Here is a 16,394-nt window from a genome sequence, read left to right as displayed (position 1 = left end):
AGAAGCTAAATTGTTAACTGTTAAGATACTTCCAATACTTCTAGATATGGGGACAAAACTCAGCCTGCAAATCAGGAAAATGGCACATGAATAAAAGACACTGACCTCTAATACCTCAACTCAGCTTCCATTTTTTTTAAATAGAACTTGAATATCAACATCTAATTCTAGAGGTTCCACAGCCACTTAACAGTATTTTAAACAGAAAAACCTGAAAAACAATAAAGCTGACTCTGTCCAACAAAACGCTTACAAACTGTTTAGCTTTAAGCACGGCATCAATACCTGTTAGTTTTCTTTGATGAAGATACTTACCTTGCAGCAGTTAAGCATGTGCTTAACAGTTTCACTGTTAGTCAATAGCCTTATAAAAACTGACAAGGTTTTAGTGTGAAATAACATCAATACTTCTGTTTTTAATATGTATAATTTTCCAGAAAATCTAGGCTCGGCAATCACAATCTGAATTAGCATGCCTAGATACTCAGCCTGCACCAATTGTTGGTGCTCCGCTAATTAAGTAACCCATTGAAGATACAGCCTCAGGACCCCAAACAGTGTGGGTAACAGCTCTCAAAGGCTGTAGGCTTGGAGCTCACTCAGAGAGGTTGTGCTGGATTTAGTGATAATGGCTTAAGAGGTTACCTCTCCCAGCTGTCTGCAGCAGTCCCCCACCAGAAGCTGAAACAGAGCCATCAGAAAGCGATGTGGTCCAGCCGTCATCCACAGAGCTCTGAGCCAGCACATTAATTTTAACTGCCAATGGTCTGCAAACTGTAACAATTGATAAACTGGCACTTGCTTACATCTGCTGCCTCCACTAGTAAGGTGGAAGTCTGAGGCAAAGTGGCAGGTTAGACATTAAGGGCAGTAACCCCTTCCTCCACCCCAACAAAATTAATAGCACTTGTTTGCCAGAGCCCTAATCTGCTCAGAGTAGAACAGTATGTTGAAAGAAGCAACTCCATTTAACTTCGTTTGGGAGAATGAAGAGCAAGGATTTTCTACATTTCACGAGGCAGTGAATGGCAAAGAATTAGTGTATATATAGTACCCCTTGTAATTTTAATTCACATTGCCCCCTCTCAGTGAATAAATCTTGTTAAACCTTATCCTCTCGGAGACCATCTGGATGAAAACTATTCAGGAAACGTCACCATTGGTACAAGAACTTAAATCTCACCATAAATCTCAGCATGTCAAAGCCAAGCATGCATGCCTTAAAGAAACTCTGCAGCTGTGACTCACTCAGAGTTGCAGACATGTGTGTGCAAATGGTGCCTCCCAAGAAACACACTGCTACATTTCAATAACTCTTAAAAACAAATGAAAGCAAACTCAGGAATTTTCTCATTTTCAGACAGCTTTACCCTATTTTTAGTATAAAAGAAACAAAATGGTTTAATAAAAGCTGCATAAAATTTACTACCCTATTATAACCGTACTGGTTCAAATGATCTCCACCCTTGTCCTTATCTTGCTCTGATTACTTCTCCCTCTCTTCCAAAGTACATGTGCTAATGTGGCAACCTATGCTGAAAATCAGAAATCATGATTACTTTGCTCTGTAATCTGATTGCCTGTATAGTTAGACACCTGCCTTCCTGGCAAATTTCTTTATGGTAACAGGGTAGGAGCAGGTTGGCCTTTTAAGTGCCAGATACTGACAAAACAGCTTCAATCTAAGCTCAGTGAGAACACTACTGTTATCCAACAGCTCATATTCTCCTTTCTCCACTCCAAACCTAGTATACATGTTTTTACAGAAAAGGATTTTGTATTTAGCTCACTGACTTCAAAATATGGTCAAACATAATGCAAAATTGACAAGACAATCCATCTAGTAAGTGAAAAAATAGAAAAGTGACTAAGAGAAATAATCTAGACTCAATGCTTTGACAAAAAAAATTGGGGGACATAAATGCAGGCTTGTTGAAACAAAAGGTTCTGCAAATTTGCTTCATTTTCCTCATTTCCATACGGGAAAAAAAACCCTGAAATATAGGAAAATGACTGAAATTATTGACTTCTGGTAATTTTAAAAACTATTTCTGAAAAAAAAGATTTAAAAGGAGTTTGTTCAGAAGCATTTTTCAAGTAAGGAAAAAAAATTATTAAACATAGGTAAATCCTAAGCAGTGCATTTTATTTTCATTTAGTCAATTTTTACTTGACTGAAACTGAAATTTTTCAGTTTTCTGTCTTCTGAAAAATTTGCACTTTGGAACTGCCAGACAGCTACTTTTACACTGTGAAAGTAGCTTTGGAGCTTGGGAATAGGTTGATTAGATGTGCTAGATGAATACAAGTTTCATCAGCCGAAGCAAATAGAATATTTCTGATACATCAACGTACCACAATTGACAAGCCAAGCTTTCTCCAAAAGTTGTGCAGGTTTCTTGACGAGTCAGCAAAGTAACAGTGGTGGACTCAATGATCTTAAATTTTCCAACCTAAATGATTCTATGATTCTAAGATTACTGGACTTTTTAATTCAAATACAAGTGCCAAGTTTATTTTTGCAAGGTAGTCCAGTTTTGTGCAACTGCATATCACCACGGTGAAGCATCATCACAACATCAGACGTGACCTGCTAATGCAGGTTCTTGCTTGACTAACTATCAAAAAAAAAACAAGACAAAAAAAGAGGAACTCAATTAGCCTTAGAGGTAATAGGTGCTAGCAAGACATGCAAAGAGAGCCCTGGTGGCTCCCTGTAAAGTAACCATCCTTTCTCCACAAGTGCAGAGATATTCAGTAAGAATTATCAGCCTCCCACTGAAAAAGCAATGCTGTCTGGGCCTCAGCAAACAGTTGTCCAAGAACTGTAGAAGGAACCAGTTGTATCCCCCATAAAGGAAACATTTGCTAGCTCAAAATGCAAGATGCTTGGCAATGTGCTGTTGACACGCAAGGTGTATTGTTTCTTCTTTTTAAAGCTGTATCCCATGCTGGCCTCTAATTCCTCCCACATGAATTTCTAGACCAAAAGACCAAACTGGGGATCTAAATGAGGAAGGGGTACTGTTTTTCTCTGCCTGCATAGTCAATGCATGAAGACACGTGGGCTGAATTAGCCTCTGGAGGTGCATATCACTTTCCAAAATCAATGGGGGAGCCTTGGGTGATTAGGTACTAACTTAGGTGCCACAGTTTTATGCTTGAAGTCAGGTGGCTCAAATCCAGGAGCAACTGTGCTTCTCCTTCTGTCCTAAATTGGTGCATGCTGCTGCTACACATTGCAAAACAAATAGCAAAGAGTAGTAGTTTTCATGGAAGTGATAACAGCTAGTATAAAAGTTAGTGCTTTGGATCTAAACCTAGAATACTATTATTATTACAGGAATACAGCCTGTTTCATATGTCCTTTAACTTCACTCCTTCAACTATGCAGTGCTGCGTAACTGAACATACTGTGTAAGATTATTTCCACTTTTCATGGAAGCTTCACCCAGAGCTAGCCACTACTGGAAGCAGGACAGCAAATTTTCAAGGCCAACTTGCTGCTCCAGTACAGTAAATCAGTTGTTCCTACAGCAAGTAGCATACAGATTTTTTTTTTTTTTCCCAATGCATAATACAAGGAAAGGATGACTCAAGCTGAGTTTCACAGGTGAAGTTCAGATGAGTTCAGATCTATTCAAGACCTCTCAATGTTTCCATATGCTTGACTCAAGTCCAAACATTTAATCGTAGCTCCAAACAAAAACTTCCAACGAAGAAGCAGAGCAGGGAATTGTGAACTCTGCTTTCCAGCACTAAGGACTTGAGCATTTTTTTTTTATAATCTGTCATTTGTACTTTTTCATACTAAAGGTGACAGTCTAATTCACATATGACCAACACCCATAAATCATGCTGGGGGGAGGAAATATTCATAAATCCATATCAAACAGAACCCAAATTATGACAAATGACATGGCAGTCATAAAATTGCACAAGCACAACTCACCAAGTCATTAATTTCATGGCCGTGGAAAATAAACAGACACATTTTTTTCGCAGCCCTAATAAATTTTAAAAAACTCAAAGAATGGTCCATCTGCTTCGAATAATTTTTAATTTCCTATTCTGTCTCGTTCCCATTAGCTATTCCACTGAGATATTTGCTAAATTCTTTCATTTGCCTCCTCCCATCTGTATTCAATTACTCTATTCCCAAATAGAGTTAGTTTTTCTTTCTCCTAAGTGCAGTACAAAATATCCCCACCTGTACCTTAAAGCAAATGTTATGTGTGTTTTATTATCTGTTAGACTCTATGAGTCATTCTAACTCGATTGCCTGTGCTGAAAGACTTGGAGGGCAATCTGATTTTGATGTTTTCTGGCTTTGGTGAAAAACACCTGCCTGATTCTCATAGCTAATCTATTAACTTGGTAAATGCCTCAACAGATGTTCTAGAATCAGCTAGGGATCAGGGTCTGTCCTCGTGACAGCGTCCGCTTGTAAGCTTGAAATATTTAAATGTTCAGAGATCAGAGGCCAATGATGTGTTTTGGGTACAAGCTTTCACTAAATCATATTTTTTCAGTCAGTCCCTGGAGTGCATTCCACATACAATAAGTGGCTGGAGCGTTCTGACTGAGCAGGCCAACAATACAGGCCTCCTTGAACTTTGAAGGGACATGAATTTCAAGGCAGCATTGGCTTCTTTTATTGAAAAATGGAACAAATTTTAGACTGTGCTGATGCTGTTCCCTTTTAAGCTACATGTCTTTTTTTTCCAGTTCCTTTTATTTCTTCCTAATGAAACCCATTAAGAAAGTATAAGGCTTGGCTTTGAGACCTCCCTTTCCAAGGAGAACTTAATGTCTCCAAGGAACCTGTTCTAAGCTGCCATCCTCTATTTGGGTCAGCACTGGTCTGCATTATTCACTTACTGTGTGCCCGATCTTCCACTTTTTAACACTGATTTTAATCCAGGGCTGCTCCACTGACTCTAAGCCATTCCACTCTGTAGCAGCCCCTGAGGCTCACAGACTAGCTGGGATCACCAGAGCAGAGCAATCCCTTGAGAAAGCCTCAGTCCTCCCGTAGGAAGGGTGGGATAGATGCATGACATCAGTGTCAAGCCCACACGAAAGGGCTCCCATTTTGAAGCTTAAGGCACTTTTCTGTCAATCTAGCACCCCCAGGAAAACACAAATGGGGAAAAAAGGCTCACAACACAGAACAGCCCACAACCACTGCTGGCCCCATTCTGCTATAAGAAATTGCCTCTTGAAAATCAAAGCTGGACCTGGGAGCCTAAAAACGTTCATTACTTTTATGAGCTTTTATATTACCTTGATTCTTGTAAGAAAAGCTCAAGATTGTGATAAAATGTCCAAATGTTTCAAACTAAAATGGCTGCAAGCTCCACTGCAAAAATTTTCTCAATGAGCTCACATAAAAGCAGAATAAATAGAAAACAGGAGACCTTCTTCTGACCTTCACTCATCATTTGACTTTGGTCATTTCACCCTTTGTTTACCTCCACTTCTTCATTTGCTAAATGGGTGTCATTAATGCAAACTTACTTTGTTGTTTTAAAGCTTGATTAGTTAATGTTTGTAAAGTGTTTTGAGATCAATAGAGCAGTATTACCAACATATTCAAAATCTCATCTCTGCTGCTGTTTGCTCTTGGAGGCTTGACAAAAAAGATTTCACTGTTCCACATCTTCAATAATGCTCAGAGGCAGCTCTGATGTTAGAGCTCTCATATGAGTGATCAGCAGATGGAGTTGCAGGAGTGAGAAGGGTAAGGCTGATTCTTACTCTTACTGCTGTTACACATGCTGCTTTCTAGAAAACAGAAAATATGAAGGGAGGGTTGATATCAAGTACTTAATCATGTAAAGGAAAACACTGAAAGTACAGAGAACTGCTTATGTCTATTCTGAAATTACTGCATTTTTCAAAAGCACCCTTCTGGGAAAGCCATCAGGTTGGCCTCCAAGCCTGACAGGAGCTGGAGAAAGGTTCAAAATGTGAGATGAAGGAGAAGAAAGAAGAAAGGTTCATTAGAAACTGTGTTTCCAACTGAGGATCTAAGTTGCAATTTGCTTCATTAAGGAGGAAATTCTGTCTATAATCAAATGTGAAAGAATTTGTCATTCTTAACTTACCTTCTAGAAATAGTTTCTTCCTTCAGTTTTCAGACTGTACCTCTGCTAAAATTAAATGTAATCCTCCCCTGTCACTGAGATTAAAAAAATTGAACTGGAAAGATACAATAATTAAGTTTGATTTTAAAGTATATTCCCTGCAATATTTTTATTATCAATTAGGCTGATATCATAGAAACAAAAAATCTGCTGAGTTGGAAGGGACCCATCAGAATAATTGAGTCCAGCTCTTGGCCCTGAACAGAACACCTCAAGAGTCACACCAGGAACCTCAGAGTATTGTCCAAACACTTTTTGAGCTGTCAGGCTGGTGCTGTGACCACTGCCCTGGGGAGCCTGTTCAAGTGCCCAACCACTGTCTGGTGAAGAAGCTTTTACTCATATCCAACCAAAACCTCCCCTGCCTCACCTTCAGGCTATTTCCTCAGATCCTGTCACCAGAGTGAAGAGTGCCTGCCCCTCCTCTTCCCCTCAGGAAGAAGTTCTAACTGCAGTGAGGTCTGCCCTCAGTCTCCTCTTCTCCAGGATGAACAGACCCAGTGATCTCAGCCACTTTGCATTTGGCTTCACCTCCAGACACTTCACCATCCTTGTGGCCCTCCTTTGGATGCTTTCTAATAGTTTAATAATGTCTTTTTTTAATACGCGATGCCCCCGGGACTCAAGGTGAGGCTGCATCGATGCAGAGCAGAGTGGGACAGTCAATTCTTTTGTCCAGCTGGTGATACTGTGCCCATGCACCCCAGATATATTACACTCACTCTTCACTTCTTGTCTATTTTGACCTTTTAGAAGTAGTATCACCAGAGGTAGATGTGATATGATCAGTTCATGTGGCAAATATAGGTTTTTTCTTATGGACTCACCAACCTGGAGCTGGTCTCCAGATTGAAGCAAGGTTGCCTGCCTACACTTCTCTTTTGCAAAGATTAACATTATGGTTTGGGATCCTCTGTAATCTACAACAATTTAGAACCTTTTGTTTATATTCTATACATCTTTTCTTCAGTAAACATTTGAAAAGAAAGTTACTTTCCAGATTAACGCAAGAATACATTTTTCATATCATATTCATGCAGCTCCATTGATATAAGTTTTATTACATTTGTAAACCCTTTGGTACAAAAGAAGTACACAAGTTATAAGCCAAGAATAATTCAGGATGATGTTGTTATAGCTGTCCACAGCAGAGGGTGCTAAGAATAAAGAGTTAACATTTGGTGCAATGGGAGCAAATTTGCAGCAAGCAGAGATAGATTTTTGTTGATTAGTGAAGCAATAAAGACATTGGTTGACTCTTCATGAATGATACCTCTGCTGTTTGGGTTTTTGTTTTTTTTCCTGAAATGCAGGTTTTTAATAAGAAAGGAAGTACAACATCCAGAGCAAAAAAATGATGTGTGGTTTCTTGCATCAACAATTTTGCTCAGAAATTGAATTTAGCTTACACTCTAATACAAAAAAATCAGAACAAACAAACAAGCAGACTATTCTCCTATACTTTGCCTCTTTTTTCCCCAGAAGTCTTTAATTGTTCTCAGGAAGACATATTTATCTCACACCAGAAGCAGCCTTAAGTAACTAAAAGCGCAAAATTCAGAAATACTTCTGCCAGTGAAACTGGCTGTTACTGCAATGAAAATGAGCTGACTGATAGCTTGGCTTCTATTGTGTTCTAGTGAAAACACATCCTTGAATTTAGAGCTGTGTAATGACATTATTACATTAAACTTGTTATTTGAAAATAGACAAACAGCTCCAAAAATATCCTGCTACCAGACACATGTTTGGCTTCATCTCCTCAGAGATGACTGAACATGTCATTAAGTCCCCCCTCCTTATAGCTACCAACCCATTGGTTTTCACAGACTGTTAAGCTTGCTTATGGGGCAGAGTGAAACAGAAAGAAGGGAAGAAACAAAATCTCTGAAGTATATGTCCAAAGGCTTGGAAAGATCACAAGTTTGAGAAGGATTACCAAGTCTTTGGCTAATGAGTCACTCTGAACTCAGAACAGGAGCAAGTGAAAATTTTTACCTTTTGATGCAGTGTCCTCTATCAGTAGTTGTTGATCTTCACCACACAAGGGAAGCCTCCTGGATTCATTGCTCCTTCACTCACACTCACACCAGGCTTCTCTCCCACTGAGCCCAGGAGCAGCAATTGAGGTTCTCACTTTGAAACATCTTGGAAGCTGTCATCCTCAGCATCAGCTCTCTGACCTACAACACCAAAATCCATGACAAAAAAAAAAAAAAAAAAAAAAAAAAACAAACAAAACAAAAAAAGCCCTGTGAACAACATAAAACAAACCAAAACCCATAAAAACCCCAACTTTACAGATATCAGCAATCAAGATAGGTTTTCTGCTTTCTAGTTTTGACATCAGAGGAATTACTGATTTATACTAGAATGGGAAGTCACAACTGGGAACAGAACAGATGGTTCAACAATTCTGCTTAAAAGCACAGTATACTTGTGCTGCAGAAAGGCATGACAGAGAAAAGAAGGCTAAAAGACAGCCTTGCAGAGAAAACCCACATACACTGTGGCTGGAAACTTGTTGGAAATCCAGGCTTTGACCCTCAAAGCAACTGAGGCAGCTCTCCACAGATGCCCACTTGTTTCAGCAAAAGTTAGGAGGCTGAACGGGCACTGGGGTGATCAGCATTTTGAGGGTCCAGACTTCGTAACTCACTAAGACCTTTGTGCGTAGAGCCCCAATTTCCCATCTTGTGGCAGGATTATAGGAATCTGGTTACTGATGATAAGCCAAAAAGAAAAACACAGTAATACTCAGTAGAGCATATACACAAGTCCTAATGGAAGAATTCCTGTTATGATGGGCATCATAATACTGAAATTCATTTAGTCACCATTCAATTACATCCTCTTTTTTTCTTTTTCCTCCAAGTCACCAGTCTCACTAGGCATGACTGCTCACTGAAGAGTGAAGACAAGTAGTAAATAAAAAGCAATGAAAGCTGTTTTACATCTCTTTTCATCCCCACTATGCAGCTCCCTCAACCTTAAAATTTAGGGGAATAAAGACCAGGTTTTCTATGCAGACAATGAAAAGTATATGCATTGAATGTCAATTCTATAGAAAAGAAAAGAAGAGACTGAAAGAAAGAAACCCATAAAAGGAAATGCACCACATTCTTCCACCCTCTACCCCAACAAATCCAATTAAACTTGCCAAGACACACACACATGCTGTCAATCATTCCAGATCCTATCCACCCTATCAATATTTCAGCAGCATTTCACTCTCTTACTTTCCAGGACTATGCACACTCCACACAGCATGCATTCATTGTTCCCCATGCTCCTTCCTTGCCCCTCTTAATCAGTCACAACAAGTCACATTCATTCCTTTCCTGCACCTTATGCTACACCAAACTAGCTGGTTAGCTGGCACAGACAAGCTTCTTTGTGCTCCATTGATGCTTTGAGGCTTGGCTGGTTGTGGGGGAGGGGGGAGGTTGTTGTTTGTGGTTTGTCTGTTTGGTTTTTTTTAAAGGGTGAAAGGATGCAAAATATGGCTATTTATAGACAAAAGGACCCAGACACAGAGGAATTGTGTTCATGCTTATAAAATAATTTTGCTTATTGTGAAATACTGCTACCCTATTGTAGTGACCTCATTTTAATGAATACAAGGACAGTAGACTCAAAATTTCTAGTATTAATAGATGCAAAAGTTCTCCAGAGTCCTTACATATCTGACATGGGCATTCTCAAAACCTGCCTAGACATGACACCATTATCAAAATAACTTCCATAATTTGGACTTATGTTCTTATGCAAACTGTTCTGGCTCAGAACAGAACTCAGTCTCCTTAATGGGAAGAGGAGATGCATGATGGCTTTTTCATTCTGTCTCATGCACTCTCAGGGCTGCCCTTGAGCATGGACATACACAGTAACTCATTTTCAAAGATAAGGATTATTTTGGGTGCACTAGAAAGATAACACTCATATCTTGTACATGTATAATAACAGGTCAATCGACTTTCTCTTTGAATTCTCACTTGACATCACCATGAGAAACATGGCAATCTAACATGATGGAGGATTTCACCAACTGTTGGGCTGTCCTTACTGACATTACAGGCAGTAACCTAAAGTGGCTCCAAAACAATGGCTGGGCTTTCAGGCAGGCAGTAGCTATTCCAGCAGAGCAATCTGCCTATAGAAATTTTTCCCTTTTCCAGTGTTACTATGTCCTGAGCTGCTCCAGTACTGAGCGGATTCGAAGCTTGAAGCTGTGCTTCCGCTGTGAGTTCCTATTCCATCCCTAGGACAGGATGGGAGATGAAGTTATGCTATCCAGATGAACTCTCTCTTGCTATTGACAACTGAGTGACCATTCACTAATATTTAAATGAAACTGAAGCTGCAAAGTTAACATTTAAATTCATTCTGTGTAAAACTTGCAGTGAAACCATGAGTCTTTTAGCTCTGATTTTTTTTTACTGATAACAAGAGAAGGTCTATAATCTTAGTATTCACATTTTGTGCAGCAACCTATTAAAATTTCACTGGAAGTTAGGGTGGTCATACAGAGAGACAATTTTTAGAAGTGTATCTGAAAACTGAAGGTGGGACTTCGAAGAGCATTTTTAGACTCAGAAATTGGAGCTCAGCAGGTGGAAGGCTGTGATTTCAGAAAAGTAAAAATGCTCTTTGCAAAAGAAAGGTTTTAACCTTTGCCTGTGTCTGTTTGGATTCAAGGAAGAGTACAAACTGATCATTAAATCCTATGTCTTATATATATTCCAAGCCAAATACATCCAATTGCATGACCAGCCTTTACTGTCTGGTGGCTGTGCCAGCACATACAGTGGTCACCAGTGTATTTTTGTGCCATCTCATTTGTGAACTCCAGCCCCCTTGTATGGACATGTCCTGGATAGCTCTCCCATCCTGGAGAGAACTGACATGTATTCTCCCTTGGAGGATCTTGTTCTGCTTCCTCATGCTGAGGCATAGCACACAGTCCTCTGGGGCCCATGGCAAAAGCTGCTTGGTCATGCCTTGAAAGTGCAGGCAAGGCCAACTGAGTGAGGAGCGCCACAGCTTCCTCCAGCAGACACCCTGCTAATCATTTGAGAGGGGGCTGAGGTTAACAGGACCTGAGTAAATAAAGGCTTGTTGTTCAGATAGTTCACTGCCTTTTTCAGCAGTTTTGCTGGAGATCTATGCTTCAGAGAACCCCAATCCATCATCTAAAAGGGAGTTTCAGGGCTCCTTTGATGCCATACTTTCTAAAAACATCAAGGCTTCTGTGTAAACTTGGATCCAAGGTAAAAAAAGTAAAAATCTCCCTCTGCACAGTTCCAGCTTTAATATAGTCCTCAAAGTTTTGAAAACAGACTTCCCTGAAGGTGCTGTCCAGAAACTGTTTCTTCCTTGACCCTCTCAACATTTTCCATGTTTTAACTCTGAGAAATTTGCTTCCACAAGGCAAAAATCCAAATTTTGGGGAGACAGAAGAAGAAAATGGGAAAATGAGGAAACCTGGTGATCATTGCTCCTCTGGGCAATTATCTATCCTGTAAATAATTAGTGTTTACTCACATTTGTAATATGGTTATCTGCCAAACACAAACACTGCTTGCTGCAAATAGCTCAGCTAGAAGAACCAAAGCCAAAAGGAGCTTCTGAATGAGTCACCAATCAGACCTGACCATAGGGCACCTGGAGAATATTGACTGCAATGTGACCCATTTCCTATATTTGGTGAGCAATATGTGATTTCTAAATAAATTGGAAAATGACTTTATGACTAAAAAGAAGTCAAAATTGTGCAGGCATGCAGTCTGAGTGCCAACTACTTATCTCTGGTAACATGAACTCAGCTGACTTGGGGATTGCCTGGAGGCCTCCAGGGCACTAGCATCAAATGACTCCAGCACAGCTTTTTCGGAGAATTGTTTGACATAGAAGGATGCTGTGAGTCACCCTGGTTTTATGTGCAGTGTTTGTGGGAAGCCAGTGCAAAAAAAGAGCTGAGGAGCATTCAAGAATGTAGCTGGCAATGTGATGACATGTGATTCTAATAAGGAAATTACAGTTTTTCTCAGCCCTGCTTTTGGTAAGGGGTCACTTGCTGCAATGTGTGGAATTTCTTTAGAGTGATGCATTTTGCACCCTGTTCTTGGGAACACAGTGGGCAAAGCTCCCAGGGTATGATTGATTAAAATAGCTACCACATGTTTATCTGTGTATTTATCTGATGGTAGAAACCATGTGTATACACACACTGCAATTCTGACCTTAATTTACAACCAGGTCGCCTGTTTTCTACTGCACTAAGGATATTATGAGGTAAAAATCACAGCTGAAAGGAGTAAAGTTCCCTCTGTTTAGGTTGGAGGGGAAAATGAGTTCTGAAGTACTCAGCAAGCCAGATTTGCCCATGAAGGATGCTTACATTCTAATATTTGTTATAATGCCTGCTCATGGAATGTGGAGAGAGTAAGGCAACCAAAAATGAGTGCCTAAAGCCAGCACCAGCACCCTCAACAGGGACCAAATAAAGCTTGCCAACAGAGAGTTCAGAGGAGTCTTCTGACTTCCCATCCCTCTTTGCAATTTAGAATGTATCTTCTCAGACCCTGACCTTGGTAACTTGCATTTAAAACTTACAGCCTTGAACATATGAGGCTTAGAATTACAATCTCACTTTTCAGAAATGAGGAAGGGCTAAGAGCTGTTGTCTTTCCTAACATATCCTAGAAGAATATGTGCTCCGTTCTAACCCATCAGCCTGGGTTTTAGGCCCTCAACATGGAACTAGACTTCTGAGAGAGCCTGTTGGTGGTAGCCCAGTGAATGCGCACTTAAGCATGTAATCTGTGAGTCTGGGTTGGTTTTGATTAAAGCAAGGCCCAGAATGGGTCAGCAATCTTAACATCAAGCAGCATTTTTGGTCATTTGACAACATGAACATCAATGGATTTTATTGTGTCTTCAGCACTGGGTAACAGCCAAATGGGTTTTTGACAATCTAAACAGTTTGTCACTTAGACCACTTGGTACAACAGCCTTGTCCTCCTGTCATTTCATCTTCCCCAACGAGCCTCGGAAGCTATCATCCTTTCTATATGCCTCTTCTATTTCCTGGAACACTTCCCTTTAAATCAGTCTACCACTGGCCATGGCTTGGAAGCTTTGATCTCAATTGACATTTTACTAGGTAGACACTTAATGCGTTCCTCAGTCAAAAAAGGGAAGGATCCTCCCACAGATTTATTCTGATTGTTTTTCCTGCTCCATCACACCACTCAATTCCTTAAACCCCATCCTCACTTGTACAATTTATAGCAGTCAGAATATGAGCAACACCTGCATGTTTTGTGGAGAAGTAGCAGCCTCCTCCTACTGCTAATTAACTTTGAGTGAATGGAGCAATGTATTCCTTTCCCAATTATTCAATCAAATTGAAAATTATTGCTAACACAGTACCTAGACAAGCTGCCATTTATCAAACAAACAAAACCCTACAGTGAATGAACTGTTCTCTTCCTTCCTTCCATTTTCTGACACCATTGTTACATATTAGGTGCAGTTAGCAGAATGTGTTACCTAGGATTCATATTTGAAGATTTTAAGAATTTCAGACTTAAACCTAACTCTGTATTTTCCCTGCAGGAGTGTATGGAGACATGGAACAGGATTGAAATTGCTCATTCAAGAGATGGCAGCCAGATGCAGTCTATGTCTGACCTTTGCATTAGGTGGGTATTCAGATCAAAAGCATAGTTTCAGCACTGTCTCTGGCTGGCTCCCTTTCCACAGATCAACTGATTTTTCAAGAAGGTGTTCTGGAAAAAATAATTTAAATTAATATTTTTAATTAGTTTTAAAATTAATTCAAGTTAAAGTGTATTGCTACTATCATGTTATGAAAGACATCTAGAGAAAAGGCCTCCAAATGAGGGACATATCCATCAGTCAAGAGACTGATATGACAAGTCCCAGTCTTCAGCACAATGCTTTCTGTCACAATTTAATGGTTTGCTTTACTTAAAAACACACAACCTTTCCAGCCACCCCACACCAATCAAACACTGGATTTTTTGGAAAGACCTACACTGGTCTTTAATGTATTGTTTATATGTAGCATCTAAAAATATGTATTAGAGACATATTTTATGTTACACTGTTATTTGAATGCACAAAAGATGGTAAAGTAAGAGCCAGTAAAGGAATAAACACAAACTAGGAAACAGAGATAGAGACTCACCAAGCAACTCAATGCAACAGTAAAGCAGCCAACAGTCCTGAAGTCATTGCTTCATGCTAATTTCATCCCAAGCATTCATATTTTGTTTCAATATTTTCATACAGACCTTCTGAGTAAACTGCAGCAATATTCTTCCATTAGCAAGACAGACAAGTCCATATTATGGGAAAATCTATAACCTTCTCACTCCTCCCCAAAATGTCTATTGACAAGGACAAGGCTGTTGAACTCTGAAGGACTGCTGAAAGTTCTTTGCAAAAGGCTATGGGACTGCCCTTGATGGAAAGGAGGAGAACAGATGTTATTTACTCCTCCTAAGAACAAGCTCTCACAGATGAGATTTGAAGGCCAACAAACTAACAGCCCTTGAACAACCCACATTTCAGATTTAGGTGCAGTTTACATGCCAATGGAGGCTACGGGTTGAAGCAGGCAGCACAGCTGAGGTTCTGCACACAAGACTTGCATCCACATGGAGAGTGTAAACTGTGAGGGCTATAAATGGAGGCTCTGCTCCACTAGATCCTATCCATGAGCTGTGTCTGGCTTTAAGGGGAAAAGGGACTTTGGTTGTGCTGTGCAGGTCCAAACCCTTCAGGGGATGCAGAGATGCTTTTACAGGCAAGTAGAGAATACGTTCAACTCTTTACTTGTTCAAGTTGCACCTAGATAATCAACAGGGTCCTACATAGATTGATTTGGGTGAGCTTTTCTTCTTCCCCTAAACAATTCACCTCCTTGGCCATAGAATATCAATTGAAAAAAAAAACATTAAAAAATCATGCTAATAAGGAAAAAGCCTTGGGGTCCATCTGCATTTACATTTCAGATAACCCCGACTCCACAACCTCTAGATACAAAACCAGCTTGGTAGCATTCATTTGTTTCAGCAGTTATGCAAAGCTGTTCAGGTGCAGGGATTTATCACAGAGGAAAAAGTTTAAGGCTCTCCTGAATTAAAAAAAAAAAAAAAACCAAATCTCAGTTTCTAAAACAGTATCATGTTCCCATGATACTGCAACAGTTTTTACTGTTGGGTGAATCAGCCTTTCAGATTTATAATTTATTATAACAGCAGCATGAAAAGCCAAGCTGTGTATGAAACAGAGTTAAATTTAGATCTGAAACAAAGAGTGCCCTGCAGAACAGAGGGTCAGCTGAAATAAGCATTGTATTTCTATGGAGAGGTAGAGCAATCCTTTGATCAAGAAAAAGAAGCAAGACTTGGATGAGATGGCTCCAATCCCAGCACACTTCCTATAAAGACATTGGAAAAAATTATCTCCCTCTTTTCTATCTTTATTTCCTCAGTGGTGTCACAGGTTGGCTTGGGAAGACAGTAAGATCCTGAAATGATGGACAGTATTTGAACAGCAAGATACTGCTCTTACAATAGCTGCAGATGAGCCCAACTCCAGATGCTTCTCACACATACATTGCTTCATTTCATAAGTGAGATTTTAAACATGATCATCATAGACCAAAAACATTAATTAGGTGTACTGAAGACACTGACACTTTTTTTCTGAGTCAAAACATGCAGAGTCTGGTCCTGTCTCTGGACACAGTGAGCAGAACTCTGAGTTCTCATTTCAGCAGTTTGCTCACATATGTGTCAATGTGAGCTGTTAGTTTAGTTAACACTTCATGTGTTTTATGTAATCAGAAATATTTTAGCTGATAGTTTCAAATTCCAAACAAAGCTACAAATTTCAGGTATAAGGTGATTTTTACAACTTTTCATTATTCTATTTGGTTTACAATTTTCTTCTTATAATTTAAATAAGAATCCCTTTACAAAGCATAGCCTGAGCAGAATCTTTCCTAATTCTGGGCTTTTTTTTATTTGTGAGAGATAAAGAAATGATTGGTTTACCATCTCAGAACCATGTTTGTGTAGTTTTGTGCATGAGGACAGTGCCAGCTTTGAAAACTGGGCTTAATAATACAATTTTAGGCAATTAAAATCACTTTTCAATAATTTCCTAGCAAAGGGGTAGAGGGGAAGGGAAGGGTATTCAAATTCAAAA

At 39.6% G+C, this 16,394-nt stretch overlaps 1 long non-coding RNA gene across 1 annotated transcript; it reads right to left on the bottom strand.

Annotated features, from left to right (window-relative positions):
• Positions 1–5,596: 5,596 nt before the first annotated feature.
• Positions 5,597–13,893, bottom strand: LOC128791533 (uncharacterized). Its single transcript, XR_008432069.1, has 3 exons — positions 13,845–13,893; positions 8,148–8,332; positions 5,597–5,787 (listed from the first exon to the last, which is right to left on the bottom strand). It is a non-coding gene; the product is annotated as an uncharacterized LOC128791533 (long non-coding RNA).
• Positions 13,894–16,394: the final 2,501 nt, after the last annotated feature.

The sequence above is a fragment of the Vidua chalybeata genome, chromosome 8 (genome assembly GCF_026979565.1).
Source record: "Vidua chalybeata isolate OUT-0048 chromosome 8, bVidCha1 merged haplotype, whole genome shotgun sequence".
Classification (NCBI taxonomy): Eukaryota; Metazoa; Chordata; class Aves; order Passeriformes; family Viduidae; genus Vidua; species Vidua chalybeata.
The sequence above is the reverse complement of the archived record's forward strand: the minus strand, read 5'-3'. Positions and strand labels throughout refer to the sequence as shown.